Below are 22474 nucleotides of genomic sequence, written 5' to 3'. Positions count from 1 at the left end.
GTCCTACCAGGTTTCACAAAAGCTCCCAGCACACAAGCTGTTTAACTGGGCTGCACCTTGAGAAAAGGATTTGGACCTTAGTGATCAGCGATATTTAAACACTATCATAAGAGAGAGATTCAGAAAATTAGTTGGCATGTCCAATTCATTGGAAATCCATCATCAAGGGTAATAAAATAAAGATACATACCACCTGCGAAAAACATTGTGATCCGTGTCACAAACTCAACGTATGAAACTTATGAACATATCTCAATCTCCCCAGACAGCGAGGATCTGATATCACTAACACTAATGGAGATCCAAAGCAGCTCCATGGAAGCCAGTGGAGTTATTCTGCATTTTCTCCAAAATAAATGGGAGCAGAATGAGGTGCAGAATATTTTCTTTTGGAAAGAGTAATACTGTAACGTGCAAAATGACTTTAGGTTTTAGCATACCTCTACATTTGTATTTCAGACATTTTAATGGGATCATTGTCAGTGATGGTATTTTTGCAATAAGGTAAGCAGGGAAAATAGCCATTTACAAATATTTATTGGTAGAATACCATATTTTTACTCTGGTTATTACTAATTGTGAATCAAATGGCTGTCACTAGAACTAGGAACTCCACAGGTTTGAAAATGAATGATGAAAAATAAAAACAAAGGGGATGGCTATACTTGATCATCCTAATTATCAAGCCTGTATTCTTATTTCACAGTCAGTAAATCAGGAGTAATTCCATTTAAAATCAAAAACCAGTCGGAGAACACTTTAATCTCTCTGGTCACTCAATTAGAGACCTAAAAGTTGCAATTCTTCAACAAAAAAAACTTCAAAAACAGACTCCAACAAGAGACTGCTGAATTGGAATTAATTTGCAAACTGGATACAATTAACTTAGGCTTGAATAGAGACTGGGAGTGGATGGGTCATTACACAAAGTAAAACTATTTCCCCATGTTTATTCCCCCTCTTCCCTCCCTCCCCCCAAAAAACTGTTCCTCAGACGTTCTTGTGAACTGCTGGAAATGGCCCACCTTGATTATCACTACAAAAGGTTTTCTTCCCCCCCACTCTCCTGCTGGTATTAGCTCATCTTAAGTAATCCTCTCTTGTTACAGTGTGTATGGTAACACCCATTGTTTCCATGTTCTCTGTGTATATAAATCTCCCCACTGTATTTTCCACTGAATGCATCCGATGAAGTGAGCTGTAGCTCACGAAAGCTTATGCTCAAATAAATTTGTTAGTCTCTAAGGTGCCACAAGTACTCCTTTTCTTTTTGCGAATACAGACTAACACGGCTGCTACTCTGAAACTGTACTTACAGTGGTTAAAACCTGAGGGGAAAAAATCAGGATCAAGGCCTAATCAGTTTACAGATATGGTCAACTAAATCTTTGACCCCACTCACTAAGAAGCCAATGTCGCAACTGTACCTAGGGTCCCAATTGAACAAAATGTTTCTACTCAGCCTAGCATTTAAGCACATACTTAAACCCCCATTGACCTTAATGCTTTACTGAATCAGGGCCTAGAATGCCTGCTTCCTAGGTGCCTGGTTCAATAAAAACTATTTGATTTTAATGGGAGTTGGATCAGGACCATAGTGGGTATTTGTACCTTTAAGGTTTTCCCAATGTTCTGAGTGACAGGAGCAGCTGACTGAACAGTTGATTCCTGAGCTGTTAGGCAGTAAGACTGGATCTCAATGTATATATTCATAAAATGTTATCTGAACCCAACTCACTGGAGAATTCTTAAAACATGAGATAGTGCTGTACTCTGAGTTCCCATGTGTGGGTGGACAGTGCTTAGCACATTGTAGGTGCTACTGTAATAGCAAATAATACAAAGCCTTCATTGAGCTAGGCCCACATTACCTCACAGACTGCTTCTCCTTCAGGAACACTTCATGGTAGTTATGATATGTAGTACGTATGTTTAATCAGAAACTAGATACAGACTTGTGGGAGTTAGAGACATAGCAGCAAGCCCAAGACTCAGGAACATCCTTGAGCCTCTCCCTCAAGTCTATTCAAAATGATTCTGGCTCCTTTTCCTGGCCCTTTTTTCTGACCCTTATTTGTGTATAACAAGTTCTTCGCTATATTAAAGACAAGGGGTTTTTTTGTTTGTGTTTTATTTTTAAGCACTTCTATGGGTCTTAACTATTTACCTCCACTGTACATACCAAATTGAATTTCTTATTGCAATGTCAACTCCCATCCCTGGTCTGCGAATGACTCCACCCTTGTTCTCCTATTTGTTTCCCTGCAAACACTTCCCTGGTTTCTCCTCTGCCGACTCTTCCACAGTTGAAATTCATAGAGTCACCACCTTTATCTTCTTTTAAATCCCTCCTCAAAACCGTCTTCTGCTGTGGTGCCTGCAGAGCACATCCTTCTATCATTGGCTAGCCTGGAGACACTCAGACTACTAATTTATGCAAATATACCTGTCCTTAGTTTCAACTGGTCTACCATCCCGTAGAAAATTGTCTGTTTGGCCACCAGTTGCATCTTTCTTAATTATAGACTATGAACTCTGAGGCAGAGACTGACTATTTTGTTTTACTCATTGGTACTGTGCCTCGCAAAATGGAACGGCAATCACTGGCTGGGGCCTATTGGCATTACTGCAATATAAATAAATCATCCTCCTCCTATTTCCCTGGATCCCTGTGTATTATGAGGTCATACTGTGAAACACACTTCTCTGCTGTAGTATTCCCTAAAAAAAATACGGAGTAGAAGAAATTCTGATAGCACGCTCAATGACATCCGATGAATGAACCTACAAAGGTTGGAGAACTAATATTGTGCTCGGAATCAGGGGCTGGGACTACACTTAGAACAGGATGAAGAACTGAAATGGTTTGTGTCAGGAGAAGAGCTTGTATGAGCATATGGACCTTATATAAATATACAATTGTATATTTTAAATGGGTTGCATCTTGATGTGCTTTCAAAGTAACTAAAATTGCTGGTTTAAATGGGACATTTCCAAACTGATGCTTGCAAACTACAACTGAATTCAAACTTGATTGGACGGAGTTGCATGGATCCAGGGAAGGCCTCATATTGGGTTTCGCCAAAGGCCCTATAGAGAGGTTCTGCAAGAAAGAGGGGACTGGCAGAGATCTAGGGTGACAGTCAGTGTCCAGACATCCCAAGGGGAGAACAAAAAATTTAAAACACCTGAAATGAGCAGTTAAAATCAATTGATTGCTTACAATGCTATTGTACTATAAAAATATATTGAGTAAGGTCTTTTAGGAAAGCATGTAATGTTCCGATCTTGATGGTCATTGAGATATGAATACAGACTGTGGTTGTGACTTTATGTATTTGTGTATCTAGAAAATTGTGCTCATAATCTTTGCTATGTCTCATAAAGCAAGGCCTTGAGAAGTCAGGCTGGGAGGAGCATCTCCCAACTATCCTGGTCCAGCCCAGGAAGAGACAATGATGGACCGTTAGAATTAATGGAAAGACGTTGAGACAACTGAAAACGCCACCCTGGCTCTCACATCAAGACAGAATGTCCCCACTCTAAATAATCATGAGTCACCATAAACAGAGAAGAGGGAAGGAAAATAAAAAGGCGAAAGCCTTTTAAAAACAGATTTGACATTGTCCCTCAGATTGTGGTTAAAAACCATCAATCAATCTCAAGGTTGGATACTGTCCATGACCACTAGATCCCTCCTCTAGCTAAGGGCTATGCTGAGAAACTGTTTATAAGGCAATAGGTAACTTGTATTAGAAAAGGGATTGTGTCTCATATGAAAGTGTAATACCTGAGTTTCATCTTTATGTTTATTTTCTGTGTAACTTGTACAGGTTCTCTTCCTTACTATTTCATCTTTGAATCTGTGGTTTTTCTATGAAACAAACTTGTTTATTTTCATGCAAGCAGGTCTCTGGTATGCAAAACTACATGGTGTATGTATTTCCAAGTGAACTGGTTTCAGTGGAGGGTGTGTGTGTGTGTGTGTGTCACACACATACAAACACACAGGAACAGTCCAAATGTCTGGTAATTAAGAATTCAGGGAGGATGTATTTGGGGAGACTCCAGTGTGGAAGGACTGTTGGTATCAACTTGCAAGAAATAACTAGGCTAGTGAGAAACAGGATTAGACCTTATGCTTGTGGGCTGGCTAGTGGTGTCAGGGCGCTGACCCATATCTGCAAAGACACAAAGGCTTCCCAAAGTTACATGGCAGATGGTGACAGAACCGCCAACCGGACTAGGTGAGTGCCAAAAATGTCAAAGCGAGACATTCCATTTTCTTTATTTTTAGGATGAAAGTGTGTATGTGTATGTAGGTGTGTGAGCTCACCCACAGAGTCCAGACAGGGAAGATACCCAAAAGAGTTTCCAGGTCCATACAGCCTTAAATATAATCTTTTAAACATTGAGCATGCTTTAAAGAATGCCTTTACTTGGCCTGAAAGACCTGAAAATTACCATAATTTTTGGTAAATAAGCATTGTTAAATTTCTGCTCATCAAGAGTGGTCTGTTAAAGTCTGTATTACAATATCCATTCTTAGGGGGGGGGGAAAGATTTAGCCACTACAAAAGGATTGAGGTTTGAAAGGGAAGCTTTAGGAAATTAACTGAGATTATGGTTCAGACGTGATATTTTGATTGTAGTATTAAGTGACTTAGTCTGAAATTACAGATTTGATTGGCTTTAGTTATAAAGCCCAGCTAACAAATTTTACCAAACAACTTCCACCCTCAACCTTCCTCTTAGAACTTCATTGAGGTCTAATTATTTTTGGTACTTATTTTATCATTTAACTCCACTCCAATACTGAAAGAAATTTGTTTTATGTTAAAGTTAACTAAGAAAATGCTAATAACTTGGTTTTCTTGATTTTAATTGTAGTCAAAAGTTTTAATAAAATGTATATAATAGACACTCATACTAAAGCATATTTCTTTCTAGAAGCAATATGGGTGCCAGAATCTTTGAGGCCCTTTAGCAGATACCAGCTGGTCAATCTAGAAGACTGACCAGTTCCCTCTCTGTAAAAGAGTGGAGTGGATCCAGATCAATGTCTAGATGCCTTTTATTTATATAGATGCCTACATCCTACCTATAAACATTTTGCATTGTTTGTGGTATGCAAGTACCTATAGGCTACACCTACACTTCACGCTTCTTTCGATGGCATGTAGAGTATGTCGGCAGGTTTAAGGAGCAGTGGTGCCAGCCAGGCACAGCTTTCGCACGTTGAGTATAGACGCATGTGAAGGGGATGGGTAGGTATCTGAGTACATAACCTACATGGCTCTCTGCTTACCCACATTGTGTCCTCCCATCTACACTGCTATTCTTAGTCACTTGGTGGTGCACTGTCTCCCTCCTACTGGTGCCTTTCCTGGCCCCAGGAAAAGACTCTGGCAAAGATGTAGCAATGGGGAAAAGGCTCTGGCAGCTACCCACTGCTGGAGCATTTCCCCACTGTGGGGAAAGACTCCAGCAGAGGAGAAAGCTTCCCGTTGCCAGGACCTGCTGGGAAAAAGGCTCAGCCTTTCCTTGCTGCCTCCCTCCTGCCAGAGCCTGTCACTGACACATGTAGGTACACACCCCCATGAGGACACAGCTTGCTTTTCAATGCAGTGTGTAGCTACACATATCCTACACACTGCTGAAAGTCGCGTGTGGTGTGGACATAGGTACAGTGGCAATAGCCGCTTTATAAATAACGAGGGGAGGGTGGGGAGTGGAGAATAGAGCTGCTTAAAAATTAACTTTCATTGCAAAATCAGAGGCATTGGAAAATGTGGGTAGGCCATATTTTTGTGCTAAGTTGAAGCTTTGTGTTGTATAAGTCCAATGAAGTTTGCATTCACACCACAAAATACACTGACATTTTATATTTTTCATGCAACATTTTGAAAATTGAAGCCCTCCTTTCCTCAGCTGTTTTTGACAACTTTAGATGGTTGAAAATATGAATGGGACATTGGGGAAGATGAAGGTTTGTAGAAGGTCTGAACTATGAGCGGGAAAACATGTTGCTTTTTGCAAAACTTTTTTTTCACACCACTTTTGCTGGGTTTGCTCTAAAATACGCTTTTTGGAGCTGTGCAACCATGGCTTTCCCAAAGCTCTCACTTGGAGAGCTTTCAAAAGAGAAAACAAAAAACAAAACAAAAAAACCCCAGTATTATTTTTATGAAGCACTCTCTTCACAGCGGTGGTTTTCCAAACTCATTTAGCTCTAATTTTGTCTTTCAGACAGCTTAACGCGTTTGGTTAATCAAGCCTTATGTAAGCGAACATAAGTTGGAATAGAATATTAAAGCAATTGGCTCTCTCATAATAGAATCCATGCCAGAACAAACAATGTGTGTCAGCAGGGATCTACTAGTAATGAGGAAGAAATATTAGAAGAACTAATAATCATCAACTGGAAAGAGGTTCATTTTGAAGGAAATTATGTACATGGCAATTTCAGTGCCATTACCTCATTGGCCAGGAACATAGAATTTGACATATTGTATCAAATCATTGGTCCATTATGTCTAGTATCTGGCATCTAGCAATGGCCAATACCTCATATGAAAGCCCGCATAGTGCATTGACATGTATGAATGGCAGGAGGCTTATGATAAGCTTCTTCCCCTTCAGCCCAACCTTTATTTACCATAAAATTATCTTGCCCGTTTAAAAATCCAGGCACAGTATTTGACACTGACATCCTGTATGTTTATGCAGGATGGATTTATTTTGACTGGAAGACAAACTGCTGTAGGAGTCTATCCTGCCCTGCGCAGAGATCCTGGTTTTCAGTTCAATATTACAATGAAATCTTGGTTTCACACAAACTCTACCACTGTGGCTACCTTGGGATTGTTTACTGAGTTTGCAAGGCAGTAGGCATGCTGGTTTGCAGTAGTTTGTTTGCTGGGCAGCCACTTCTGCAAGCAATGGCTGTGCAGATTCCCATCTCACTCCACATGGTGCCCCCCCCGATAGGATAACAGCCAAGTAAGCTCACACGTACCCTGGAAAGAAATCTAATAACGTCTCATAGTGTCAGTGTAAGAGTAGTTTGAGTTTGTCTTGTTACCAAGACAACAGCTGTTTGCATTGGGTATTACATATTTACAGTTTTACTCTTTAGCATAACACACCAGGCCCTTCCCCCACACCAACGTCCTTGTGCTTGGCAGATTTTGGCTAGAAAAAAAACAGCATATTGAGAGCCACAAATCCCCATTTTAGATAAGCTACCTCTATCTGAAAGTTGAGCAAAATCATTATTCTAAAAAGGTTTGTTTCTAGGGATGGATTCCACTGGCAGAGTTCTGATCTGCATCTGAACTGTGTTTAGATCTGACCTTTTTAAAGAGCACTTTAGATTGAAAGGTCTTCAGCCTAAGAAATGGCTTAAATATTTAAAATTAAACATGATTCTATTTTGCAAAATGACTGTCTAAAACTGACACCACCTTACTCAAATCTACTCATTTTGCATAAGTTTTTACTGGTATTTATTTCTGTAAGCCCTGCAGAATTCATAGTGGGAGGAGAGAGCGCACGAGCGCAGATGGATTCTACTCCACCTTATGCATTAACAGAATTCCTTATGACCGATGAAGGTAAAAGGGATTGCATTGGGATTACATAGGGACTAATTTGGTCTGCAAAACCTTCATTACTAGCAATGATCCACAAGACTGAGAACCCAGCTTAACTCAGAGTCCAGACTGAGTTTACAGGACTTCATGTTAGAAAAAACAAAAATCTTTTCATGTGTAAACGCAGCACAATTTATCTAACATTGTTTCAGGAATGTCGGCTGGTAATGCCATTTTTAGAGAGACATATTTCAAAGCACAATTGCACTTTTCGGTCCATGTTTATTTAGCTGGAAATGTTGAATTGAAAACAAAGATATATTGTAAATTAAAACAAAAATAGTTAACTTCAAAGCTTTCAGCAGGGTTAATGAATGACAAGCGTTCTCACACAAAAACTAGGGTAATACACGTCCCAGGTATCTCTTTTACACATTGCCATTGTGTAAAGCAGTGTTTTTAAGTGTGAAACTCATTGCAACAAGAGAGCCGCTAAGGGGAAATCATACCATCCCTACTAGAGAGGACAGTGCAGAATTTGCAAGGAGGTTTCTTGCTGGTTTATTATGCATATAATTTTCCACTTTGTAAAATAAAAGACATTATATATAGCGAGTAACCTATGCTGGGAATGTGGGTGTTAAAACGTTAGGAAGCTCAGAATTGCAGCAGTGTGAAGTTTATGAACCAGGTTCACATAAGGTACATCTCAGCAGAAGAAAATCTGCCTGGAGTGGATTGTAGTGGTGCAGAGCTTGGGGGTTTAGGTGAGAAGAGGTTGTGTGTTCTTAATGAGGGGGCATCTAGGGGAAGGATGTGGCAATTCAGCACAATGCCACGGCAGCCTGTGTCAGCTGGGGTCCTACTGAGCTTCTCGCAGAGATTAAAGCCGCCCTCATCCAGCAGAGCTCATGTGATGTGAAACTATAACATGCCCTGCTTTGGAGGTGAACTGACCCCTGAGTTCAGCACATACAAATATTGTTACAACGTATCAGATAACCCTCATCCAAATATTTTTTCATCTTTGCATACCAGGTACTCACTACTGGCTGGGACCTGGAGATTTGGCAAACATCTTCAGATTTGTATCACACATACAGCAGGTGCTCAGGATGGCCATAGGAGTGCAAACGTACCTAGACAAGAGAGCTAGAGGGAGCTCATGATCATATCCAACTTTTGGATTAAAAATAAATAAATAAATAAAAGAGATGTTTGCATCCAGCCAAATGTTAAATCTTTCAGTGCTTTTATTCCTATTAATGACAATGAATGAGGGAGAAATTCCCTCCCGTGCCGTGGACCAATGCAAGGCCCATGCACCACTGAAGCGCACAAAAAGAGGGTGAAATTTACCCAGAAAACTAAGTGAAAGCTAAGTAGTTCACCATTTGGCCCATAATTCCTATGCTTATTGCAAACAATTGTATTCATTTTTACTGGCATAGGACTATCTGCATCAGCAGTTGAAGCCCAATACAAGAGCATCTCTCAAACCCTTTCCCAGCAACACTTAGTTCTAAAAGGCTGATATTTAATAGAGGTGCAGTGAATTTTCCAGACTCTCTAGACAGAGGTGAAGTATGCAGGTCAGCTCATAGCATTCAAAACTCTCATTTCATGCTGTCTACAGACCTAAAAACACTGCATCACGTTATATACGGTGTGCGTTTGTCAACAGAAAGAATCTGTGGCATATGAAAAACTAAATGAGGACAACATAGAGAATACAGTAGCCCATATATTATATATGGGCTAGATCCTCAGCTGAGGTAAATTGGTATAGCTCCATAAAAGTCTATGGCACGATACCAATTTACCCCAGTAGAGGATTTAGAAAGAGGATTTAGAAAGAAATCTACTCTGAGGCACCAGTTCCAGGAAGATGAATTATTTTTAAAAAGTGTGTGTGTGTGTGTGTGTGTAAGATATATAATATATCAGAAATGAACAGGCTGATATGTTAAAGCCTGTTCATTTCTGATATATTATATATCTTACACACACACACACACACACACTTTTAAAAATAATTCATCTTCCTGGAACTGGTGCCTTAGAGTAGATTTCTTATTCCCATCACTTGATTACGTCTACTAGGGCACTTAAACACCTTGTTTAAAAAAAATCTGGCCCCCAGTGTGGCTGTGCTGTGAGCAGCAATGCCTAATTTAGGAGCCTAAACCTCATATTCACAATGGATTGAAGCACTTGAGATTTAGGCTCCTATATCAATTAGGCACTGCTACTCTCAGCACAGCAAGATGAATTCTTTAAAAAAATCTGGGCCCTTGAAAACATGTTGTTTCTAATTTTAGTTAAAAAAAAAAAGCAGATTTATGTAGGACTGGACAGAAGCCATGATAATCAGTCCAATTAGCCCTGGGAATAATGTTGGTTATATTTCACTTATGTCATCTATCCAAAAAATATGTGGACACATAAGGAAATCTCAGCTTGCATTCCTGCTCCAAGAAAGTGTGTCAAATTTTCCTTAAAGCTGCACTGCAAGTCTCATACAGAAAACTGCACCAGGACTTATCTGGTAAAACATTTTAAAGGTTTCTCTTTCCAAGGTATGATTGTCAGAGGGAAAATACATCTTTTAAGAGAATATAAGAAGATTAGAAACTGAAGCCAGACCTCTTTCCAACGAGCAAACTAAATTTTTGTATTAAAATTATGACATCTGGATTATAAATTAGTCTCCCGATCTCCCTCCTTGCTTATGAAGCCTAAATTTGAAAGATTATATTAATTACTTAATGATTTGCGACAGAGAAAAAAAAAGAGTTTATTACTCTCCATTCCTCATTATGGAGGCTCTTGTTAGCTTCCAGAGACATTTGGAATGCTGTCCCCTTGTCAAGTCAAAGGGTAAAAACCCATATTAAAAAGTATTCTGTCCTCTGCATGCAAAAAAGATATTGCATGATCTCATGATTTGGAGACTTGTTGGCTAGCTACAGAAGTTGGAAAAGTACTACTAATTGCCAGTGATGGTGGAACTCTTCAAGGAGTCCAGGAGAATGACGATCAGATTTTTAAACCATGCACAGAAAAAACTGAGATGGCTTGAGATGAACCTATTTCTCCGTATGTATCACCCATGGAAGATTAAATACATCACTGAATTACTACTACAGTATCATAGGTGTGCATGGCTCCTAGGCACTGAGACCTAAGCATGCATACTCAGCTATATTAGAGACCTGAACAGTTTGTGCTTGAACTGGCTCAATTACTAACATTTCAGTTAAAAGAAAAGGAATACTAGTGGCACCTTAGAGACTAACCAATTTATTTGAGCATAAACTCACAAAAGCTTATGCTCAAATAAATTGGTTAGTCTCTAAGGTGCCACTAGTACTCCTTTTCTTTTTGCGAATATAGACTAAAACGGCTGCTACTCTGAAACCTAACATTTCAGTTGATTCACAATATAGTTGGAAGACAGCCTGAGACGAATTCTTATATCAGAGGCCTGGTATGAGGCAGGACCTGCTCACAGAATTTGGCAAGAACTGGGCTGATATTGAAGAAATACACATCCCTAAGAAGTGCTAGTCACACAGAGTGCTCATGCACATACATACCAATATCAAGTAGTACCAGAACATCCTGATATCAAGGGTGGTAGAAAAACATTCCCCGAGGATAATAGGAACACACCGACCACTCCTAAAAAGATAAAGGTCAGAATGACAGTACATAATAGAGATGTTTTGATTGAACCAACAGGTACAAGATGATTGGTGATAACTAGGTGTCCTCAGGGGGTGGTAACTAACTATATCAGAGGAGCAGTACTAACTTGTTTGTATGGGAGTATAAAAATGTATCTCAGGAGGAAGTATCTTTTTCTAGCCTAGGGAGGAATGGAAAGTCCTGCCATTCAATGAGATGGTCCATTGTTATGGGCATACAAGTATTAAGGTCTGGTAAAGTCTGTGGGATACTAGTACCGTGCTTCATCGTCAATAAACCTGGCTGGGTGCCTTTATCCCTTAATGGATCTTGTAGTCATGGGGTAGTTAGCTTGAGGTCTGCCATGCCAGCTGTCTGTGCAGGGCTTGGGCAGCATACAGAGAGAACACACACATGCAGCCAAACATCTATCAATGTCTAACCACACACATTAGTCATGCAGAAACAGTTTAAATTCTGCCCTCTGTCTACACTAGTACTGCCTTAAACCATTTCAGTTGCAATGTCTTTTGGGTATCTACCCCTTCATTCCTCACTCAGCTCCCTGAAGTACTGCATTATGGAAGATTTCAGGCCACCAGTGCACTATGGAACAACAAATGGAATTGATTCTTAGTTATTCTGTGTCCTCAACACAGGTGGTTGGGAATTTTCCATCAGAATAATCTGCTGATGGCAAATGCCCTTTTTACACACACACACACACACACACACACACACAAATTTGCAGAAAAATCAAAATGACAGTTGGCTGGTGGCTATGTGCCTGAGAGGGTCTTGTCAGCTGTGTTTTCTCCCTGCAGGCCGAAAGTTAAATTGACAAAAGCCTTCTGGGAGGAAGGATTCTATATTGGTTGTCCCCAAACTGAATGTTTTGGGAAATCCCTTGCTGCAAAAAAATGTTTGATTTATTATTCTGATACAGAACTTGGCGGGGGGGCACCACATTTTCATTTTGGATTTCCCTTTTCTAGCCAGTTCTCAATTGGTTCACACTGCAACAGTGAAGCTGTACCTAATTATTAAACCTACTGAAAGGCTGTCCATTCTAACCATTTGCAGGCTGTGGACAGAAACACAAAGTGTTATACAAAATGTTCTAATGGGCTGCAGTCAATTTTATTCCTTTAGAGTAAGTCATGTCCTAGATGCTATAGTGTTCAGCACTACAGAAAAAACTAAGACAGATTTTTGTGCATATTTTTATATATAATACGCCTTTTCAGTACTCCCCACCACAAAGTGACTGGGAATAGGGGTTAGAGAAACAAACTGTTAAAAAAAATACAATAAACAAAACAAAAAACCTCACTCCCCAAGCAGGGGAGCCTGGGAACACACATTGCATAATTTGAGTCCCTTTTGTTTTATTAATTACCATACCAGAGGACTCCCTAGCTGAAGGAAAATTGCCATGACCCATAGACTACGCCTTCACTTGGAGCTAGAGGCATGATTCCAAGCTCAAGTAGATATCCTCACGCTAGCTCGATGAGAATTAGTGGGCTAGAACTAGTAATGTAGCCATGGTAGCATGGGCAGCGGCAAGTGGAGGCAGAGGTTAGATGCCCCAAATATGCGCCCTTGGGGTGCAGGTGGGTTTATACAGGGTAGCAAGCCCATGCCACTGTTGCTCTGTTTTTGGCAAGCTAGCTTAATGAGCGCTAGCATGAGTAGGCATACTTCAGATGGCAAAAAACACACCACTGTCTCTAAGCAGACAGACTTGGAGAAGGTGGAAAATGAGAAGAGATCTTCACTGAATAATTTTTTTTTTTTAAGATGTCCCAGAACTCATGTCTGCTTTCCAAGTCGATAAGTTATGCTGGATGTTTTGTGGTTCAGGAATAAATTCTTTATTATTTTTATTATTGTAGCACATAGGAGTCCTGGTCATGTACCACGGTCTCCACTGTACTACAGAATACAATTTAACTCTTTCTGGCAGGGATATTTTTTAAGTGTGTGTGCAAATAAGAGACAACTGAAAGATGGGGGAATACAAGGAAACAATCAGACAATATTTGTCTGAATAATAGACAATGACATCAGCTCAGTGGGACAGCCAAATATCTGGCATAAGGACAAGAACTGGGTATGTGTCCTTAGGGTTGTGCACATTTTAATACCTGAACATTTCTACGATGACATATATCTAACTCATTAGCTTGTTGGTATTCTGTTTCAACTGATTTAAAATAATCTGTATTTATTTTTATATGCACTTTTCCAAAGTTGAGATTGTTAAGGGGTCTGAAGTTTTATTGAAGTAGGAGACAGATGTTTCAGCAGGATTTGCACAGAGATAAGTAGACTTGTTGCAATTTTAAAAATCTTTTAAATCCACAAGACAGAAAAACAAGATGAAAGATGCATGAGGGTCAGTAATGCAGATGCTGACTTTTTAATTTTAAAAGCCATTCAAAATCCATAGAAGGAAAAATTAATCCCTATTTAGGTTAATCAATCCTTTAGATTTGTAAATAATCCAGAGAGTTCAGATTATTAGTAGGGGTTTTTGACACATTTTCATAGTTAGCACATGCTGAAAAATGACAAATACTTACTGGCCCTGATCCAGCTAAATTCCTAGGCACGTGAGTAGTCCCACTGATTTAAACAGGACTACTCATGCTTAAAATGTAAATACATGCTGAAATAAGGCCACTGTGACACACAGAATGGAGACTAAAGTGATGATGAAATGCAGATTGAGTGAGTATCTTCACTTTAGCCCTCTCTCCATTTCAATGAGCACCGAAGTCTGTTTATGGGGAATAGAGCATTGCAAATTTAAATACAAGTGCACTCTCAGTGTATTGTTGGAAGGGCATGTCCATGGCTATTTATTTCTCATCCACATAAGAGAGAAAAGCATATGGCAGCTCTCAGAAAAGATGTATGTCCTCCCACAGTGCTCCTAAACTCAATAGCATCTGCATGACTCATTTGCTCTATTGATGAAATGGATACTTCCCTCGTCCAGCCACAAGTGTCAACTGGAACAACAAATGGAGAGAGTACAATGAGTTCTGCTCTCCTCCAAACCCATTCATCAAGTTATGTGTGATGGAAGAGGTTTTTTGCTTTTTTTAAAATTCAGTGGCTAAGTAAAATACCACCAATCAATACACTCTTTCTTGAAGCAAGCCAAGAATTTCTTTCTTGAAGAATTTTATTTTGAATGCAGTCAAAAGAGCACTTGTAAAAAAACCTTCCCTGGTATGATAAACCAAGTGGAAAATAGGGAAAAGGATGTGTTGCCAGAACCCACTGCTTTTTATTATTTAGTGACTGAAAGCAGATATAAATTCCCCCAGTAAGAAAAGAGCAACTGAGAAAAATAAATTACATTAGTGTAACCTATAGTTTTCAGTTTAATGTGAAAGTTCCTTTGTCTTCAAGACAGATCACGTTTGTTGACAAGCAACAAGGCTTTCAAACTAAGAGACTTTACCTATGAGACTGAGTGTTTAACCCTGTTTTATTACTATTATTCTTTTGAACCAGGATATCATTTTCTTATACTTCTCTAAGACTAGGAAGACTTTTGGAGTTTAATTCTTGCTTCAAAAGTTCAGAGAAATGGCAGCTTTGCCATTGACTTCAGTGGACACAATCAGATCCCTAAGGATCTTTCCATTGAAGTCAATGTAAGGATTCCCCAGGCCTTCAGGGAATACCAAGTGCATTTTAAAAGGAGCAACATACTGTGTGTAAGCCTCATGAACTTGCTAGTCTTCATAATATCTCCACTGAATCTTTAGACGTATGAAGTAGATGGGTATGACTGGCTGGGTGCATGAAAGTCAAAATTGAGGGCACAGTAAATATTGGGTTCTGGGCCTTGCAAGAAGAATCAATTGCTCAAGCCTGGGACCTCCTACAGACTGCAGGAATGGCCTCCTTTCTGCATACCTTATGAAGTTCCTGACAATAGGTATAACTAAAAACTCTCACATTATGCTTTTACATTGAAAGGGTAAGTTGCATTGACAATTTTAAAAAAATCTTGAAAAAAAATGATTAAGTACTTTTTGAGGTAAAAAAAATGAAACTGTTCCTTTATGGGTTCTTTTTGGTAGTTAGTGCCTAATGATTTTCAGTATCCTTCCTATCAACAAAGTCACTTTACCCCAAAAAGTTGGAAACAAATTGGTTTTAACATTGGCATATGCAAGAGGCAGTTTGAGGCAGGCAGGAATAGTCAAGCATTTATGGAATTATCACTATTTGAAAACTAAACATGACTCTCAACATAACTGATGTGAAAGAGATATGGATACAAAGAATAAGTTAATCATCCACCTCCAAACTAGCCAGAACTATTTTTCATTTAAATTCAGTTTGTCTTCATTTAGTTCCAGAACAACCCTCCTCCAAATCTCTGCCGGGGCAGTGGGGGGAGGGTGGGAAGGGGAAACCCTGGGAAGTTTCAAAGACAAATTATTGCATTTTAAAATAGATGGAGGCTGATGAATGACAACAATCTACACAGCCATCCCATCATTTACAAAAAACTCAAGCTCTTAAGCAGGAAACAAGTAGTTAAGAACATAAGTCTTACACCACATGTAAGCAAAAAGTACTGCATATTTTGTCAACACCTTTAACTCTGACCACAAAATAAATATTGTTCTGACCAGTAATTTCAAAATATAAATGCAACCTTTTTGTTTTTTTAAAAAAAATAAATCCTACACCTACTTCAATCACATGCTATTCTCAGAGTTGCCAACTCTGATGATATTTGGTGCTTTTCTTAAAGTCTCAGCTGCTTTAAAAAAAACAAAACAAAACAAACAAAAAACCCCAAGAGATTGAATGAGAATCTCACCTTTCACTTAAAAAAAAAAAAGTTCCTAGACTTCATGGGTGTGATGAAAAGCTTGGCAGTATGAAGCAAGTTCACCCTAAATGGCTCAGAAACCAAATGAAAATAAAAACCAACCCACATTTTATCATTTAAAAACCCATGATTTTTAAGCAATGCATGACTTTGGGGGTCCTGACTCAGTATTTTTCAGCGTTTGGGCTGGGAATATTGTATATTCCTAGAAGAAATACTTTCAGTTAAACCTGATCATCATTAGACTATCAGTTATGTGCTTGGTACATCAGTGCTGTACTTATTGGAGAACTGCATAGCTACAGCTACACAATAGCTACATAGAACTCAGAAGGAATAATGATTAGGGCACTCCCTTATAGCATTCTATTTCTTATCTAAAGATAGAAATGGATAGGTACACCACTCATATGAAGGTGATTGTAATGAATGTACCTTGTAAACTGGACCCACCTCATTTTAATGAGAGGCATCGGAGTACCCAGCATCCTGAAGGAGAAGAGGGAATTTGTATGGAGGGAGCATGAATCTGATATCTGTCAAGTGGCAGCTCACATGGGACAATTCTTTATTCAGTCTGCATGTACCCTGATATCAGTAAGAGCTTGGGCATGCGTTGGAAGCACAGAATATAATCTTAAGAGGAAAAGGTGGCTTTCAGAGGATACAACTGGGAATGGAAATAAGCAGTCCTTCAAGAGAGACCTCAGTTACAGAGGAAGATGCAAGCTGAGCTACCCGAGGCCTCTGGAGAGGTTGTAAAATGGTATGTTACAAACTGAACCCAGATGTGCTGACTCCTTACAAGGTAAGGGGAATAATAGAAGGGACGAGAGCCCTAAACTTACTACATACTTCAACTATTCCACAGCCACACTATTTTCCCTGTGCACCACAACATTCCTCTAGACCTTTCTGACAAGTTGAAATCAATTTTCGAGATTTAGCAGATTGTTACTGCAGAAAGTAGTCCAGGTGTGGAAATTTTGTAACAGCATAAAGGAAAAGAAAAAGTAAAGATGTATGCCTTGACATGGAGGTCACCATGATGAATCAGAGTGTTTATGTGGGGAAAAAAACCCACCACTCTCTTATTGGAAGCCAAACTTTAAGGCATCAGGCTTTATTCCAAATTGGATGCAAACCCAACATGTTGGCAGGGATAGCCAAGTAAGAAGTCAGTTCTTCCACATGCTTTGTATTCTCAGCAGACATTACTTTGGATTCTACCAGTTACGGAGTACATCTGGGATGTGTGTGAGGGGAACAGAAAAAAAACCCAAACATTTTGTGAGTTCAAAGGTCTGGACGTGTGCTCGCCCCATCCTCTCCAAACAAACATGGGAGATCAACCAAATTCTGCTTTGTTACTGCAGATTTACAGCAGTGTAACTCCAGTGATGTTACTCCAGATTTACACTGCATAACTAAGCAGATTTTACCTCCACAATTTACCTTGAAGTGGAGGAGATTGGTTTGCTCTGGGTACTGATTATTTTGTCCTATGCTAACCACAGTTAAGATTGTGTGCTGGTGACCAAAGGCAATACAATTGCAAATTTGTTGCTAGTATAGTAGTGCCTATAATTAAACAATTTCTATTTCTGTGAAATTTCAAGAGAGTAAGTTTGTTGTAGCAAAGAGACTGCAAACAAAAGCACAAACCAAAAATGTCAAGGTGACCCTTTCACAAGTGAAGAGTTTGTTGAGAAGCCACCTCCAGAACCTCTCTGGACTAGAATAATTAGCATAGGACTGGGACAAAAAGTTTGAGTTCTGTTCCCACCCATCATTTACTTTGCAATTACAAACATTAGTTAAAAGAAAAGGAGGACTTGCAAATGGGGAACCAAAGGCTTAGACAGGAAATCTGTCAGAACAAGATGCCTCCAACTCCCAGTCCAGTCCTAATCCACTAGATTGCTGTGCTAGCTCAGTTTTACAACAGATGCACAAAGAAGTAATTTCTTCTACTTGTTTCTCAGGCTCTGTATTTTTGCCCCCATTACACTCAATATCATTACAAGATTGTGACATATGGAGAATCAGGCTCCTTTGTCTTTCCCCTCCTGTGAACGGAGGTGGTACTCAACTAGTCAGGCATGGAAAGATACCAAGCTGGATATAGGTTCTCTGTGCTTCTGATATAAATAGTTCAAATTACAAATCGCGTGCCTCAGATACATGAAGCAATGCTCTGGCAAGCGGTTTATGAACCATATTCTGAACTATGTTTTCATGAAGTAATTGGGCCCAATTTTTTAGAGGAGCTGTGCAGAGCAACACCTAAATATCTCTAAAAATCTAGGCCTTGTTGAATAATTCTGAACAATGAATACATTTGAGACAGTCGTTGGGGACAGTTTATGAAAGAAGGGCCCCACGCCCCAGAAAACTAAAACAAAAATACTAACCCTACAAATTGCTGTTCAGTGTGATGCAATTTATATAGGACAGAATACACAGGGAAAGGACAGAATACCGTTTCTTAAACTACAGCTTCCCACTTAGTTTTACCAAATCTTATTGAATGTCAAGAGGAATCTTAAGAACTAGCTTAGCACCCTCTCTCTTTATGCTAAAGAATTATCTAAAACCTTTTTAGGTAATGGGATCTGGGCATTCATAACATGATTGGAATCCTTTATAGTCCCAATAGAACTTTCAAGGGAGTAAAAAAAAAAAAAAATCAAGAGTTGTTGCCATATGATCTGTGAGTGATGAGCTGATGGTCTTGTCTTAGTCCTAGTTCCCAGTCTAAGTGTCCACATCATGAGATTTCATATAGTGACTGAATCACCATATAACTTCTGGAGCTCGCTGTCTAGGAAAGGGTCATGGTGCACTGGGGAGACTGTATTTGAAGGTTTTCATTCTGGCTGCCCTTGCTATCTCTGTCTCTGGGAATTCAGAGCAAGCATCTTCCATAGGACTAAACTCAGAGTTGTTGCTGTGCTTTTTAAAACGGAATACACGAGTGTATGGGTTCTGTAGAAAAATATACAGATGTATAATACAATTATGAAAAAAGTAATCTCCCCCCCCCCTTTTTCCACTCTAATTTGAATAAGATTATGTTCTGTTTTTTAAGCAAACTGCTAAAACAGTATTAAGAGGTAGAATTCATGCTAATGTGATCAATACCCGATTTAACAGCAGTGAAACAAATTGGAATTTTTTCAAAGTAATTTTACATCTGTGAATGCTTTTAAGTTCCTTGAAGTCCACCTGTCAGAACAAGCTTTCTTCTCTCCAATTACAGATCATTTTTCAGTAAAATTTATGACAAAACCTTTTTCCATGTGACATAATATAGTGACATAATACAGTCAAGTTTTTCCATGTGAAAAATGCACAATACATTAGATTCAGTTTAATAGCTAACTTCTTGTATCACATTTAACTCCAAGTTGAAAAATCACCTCCTAATTTTAAATCCATTACAGGTGTAAAATTATTCTGCTATTCTACTTCCCCTCTTACTTTTACTGTAGCAGAACAGTAGAATTTTCTATATTTATACAAATCCCTTTATTTGCTCACTCCCTCCACCCCAGCTTTTATTAGTAGGCATGTCTCCCCCTAGATTATATGCATTCTCTGGACTCCTTTTGAAGTTAACATACAGAAACTATTTCATACATTCAAAGCTTTCAAATTCAGATCCATTTCTATTGGACAAAAAAAAACAACCCTAATGTGACTCCCACCCTCCATTAAAATAATTTTACAATGTTTTGGGGGGATGATGATGATGATGGAGTAAAGCTCTGGGCTAGTTTTTTTTTTTTTGGTCCAGAGGTAATAGTTTTTAGGAGGCATTCTTCTGTTCCCCCTCTCCAGAGCCTGAATACTTTGCACTCTCACTGTGCAATGAAAAGGGACGTGCGTTTTCCTCCCTCCTCTTTATTTAACAGGCTGATAACATTCCTAGCCTTGGAAACCCAGAAAGTGAATGTCCTTATGCTCAAATAAATTTGTTAGTCTCCAAGGTGCCACAAGTACTCCTTTTCTTTTTGCGGATACAGATTAACTCGGCTGCTACTCTGAAACCTGTCCCTAGTTTGTCTTCCCCTTATGCAGTGCTACTGTTGAATCATCTCCCTGTCTGGAGCTCCATTTCTGTGTCCAGGAAGTTAGGAAGCTCTGTGGGACTGGGAACACATTCAGAAATTTTTAAACTTAAGTCCCTAACAAACTCTGACCATTTGCAAGTACTGATTTTCAGAGGCTTATAACTCAGCCAGCTCTGGGTGGATTTTTTATGTGAACACAAAAGCCATATTCCTGATCTCAGGCTATTCTCTGCCAAATTTCAAGTCAATTCTCCAAAACACGGAGGTACTAGAGCTCTTCAGAATCGGTTGAAAAAAGTTTAATATATTGACAAAACTACTGAATTTTTTCTCTAATCTTGTTCTCAGAAATATCAAAACCATTTTTTGCTGAAACACACACACACTGAGACAGCATGGAAAGTTTCAGCTTGATCAATTATATTTTGGTGAACAGAGGCTTATAATGGAAGGTGTTCTGCAATCTTAGAAGGCCTCTGATTCTGCTCACTTTACACATTTTTCACCTGTGTATTAATTTGTCCCAGGAAGCGTTCATGTTACAGATAACATTAAAAACTACTGCTATTGCCACATCTTAAGTTACCATGGGCTAAGGGTGAGAAAATAATTAATCAGGAAGGTCACCATATGGCCTGGTAAATATAGCTGATGACTCACTTTGAATTGGATGACACATATGTACCGAACAATGAATAACTGCTTTGTGCTGTATTAATGACAGAATCAATAGACATTGCAAGGCCACCTGCTTTCTGTAAATCTAACCTTATTTAAGCAAAATAAATGCACCTTGCTGGTTATCAAGGATACCAAACTCAAGCCCTGGCAACCCAAGGAGAGATCTAAATGAAATGAAAAACTTAATATGAATATTTTGCACTTCTCCACCAGCTTCCTATAGAGTACAATTGAGCTTCAGCCCTTTATCTGTGGTACACTTCATGTAAAAATAGGCACAACTATTAGTAGCAAATTCACCTGAGAGTGATACTGTTTATGGGCATAAACATCTGATTTCTGAAATAATTCCTAACGGGATCCACTTGCCCCTAACAGCAACAATAACACCCTTCATTTCCCATTTTATATCCTGGGTTGACGGATTATATTCAGATCACTCAAGCAGACTCTTGCAACTTTGCCATATTAAAGTGCAAGTAGGTGACTCAATGATCACATAAGTGAAGTCTGCATTAATAGACTCTGGATAGGTTTGTTTTGTTTTTCATAGCTCAAGATAGTAAATACAATTTAGAAGCAGCCAAGAAGGCTGAGAATGGGGTAGAAGAAAATGTTCCTTCGGACCATGAAGGTAGGCAAAGCAGTATACCTGAGTCTGTTTTCTGTCATTTTGTTGCTCATAAAGGACCAACCCATAAGTTGGTGTGCCTGAAGTTAGGCACCTTAATCCCTTTTTGCTGCCTAACTTCAGTCACCTAAGTTTCAAGGTTTCCATAATAATCCTCCAATGGGTCTTATCCTTCATGCAGAGGTCTCTTCTGGTTTTGCCCAGAATTACTACTTCTATCACGAGGAGAAAGGAATAGCCTCCATATGTATCAGCTTCTTCTGGCTCAGTCTTGTTGCTTTCTCTTTGTAGCTTCTCTCTCACCAGCAGATATAGGACTTATAATTTTTTTTTTACTGCTAGGAAGTATAACAGAGCTTAGACTTTTGTGAAAAGAGATTTGGCAGTCTATGAAAGATACAGTACTTATGAATGCTGCAGAATCCCAAACATATAGACAAGTGTAAAGGCTCGGAGAGCTAGCACTGACAATTTGGAAAAATTTGTTCAATGAAATCTAGGGAGCTCCCCCCTTTCCCCTCGGCTCACTGATAACCTAATATGTAAGTTTCAAACACAGAAGAAGCCTACCAGTCGCTTGGCCATGATCTTGCAACAAAGAATTTATTGGCCAGCATTGACGGAGTGCAGCTTTAATCTTAATAAGATAGGAAAAGATCTGTCAAGCAGCTGTTTGAAAGATCTTCTTGAACAAACTGACCCTAGAATTGAACTAGCTCTGCAAACTTCAGGGAGAAAATTAAATACAGCTCATATTGAATCTTTTCTCTGCAGTACTGGGGATTCAGTAGTTGCATCTTAACTTCTAGCTCTGGAATACTACCTGGTATTACCAGGCCAGGGTACCAGTCAATTCTCATGAGCACACCTCCAATTCATAGAAGCTCAAACATCTGGAACTTCAAGATCTTCCTTTAAGAAAGATGAAGTT

This window comes from Caretta caretta, chromosome 5 (assembly GCF_965140235.1).
Source record: "Caretta caretta isolate rCarCar2 chromosome 5, rCarCar1.hap1, whole genome shotgun sequence".
NCBI classification, from domain to species: domain Eukaryota; kingdom Metazoa; phylum Chordata; order Testudines; family Cheloniidae; genus Caretta; species Caretta caretta.
The sequence above is the reverse complement of the archived record's forward strand: the minus strand, read 5'-3'. Positions refer to the sequence as shown.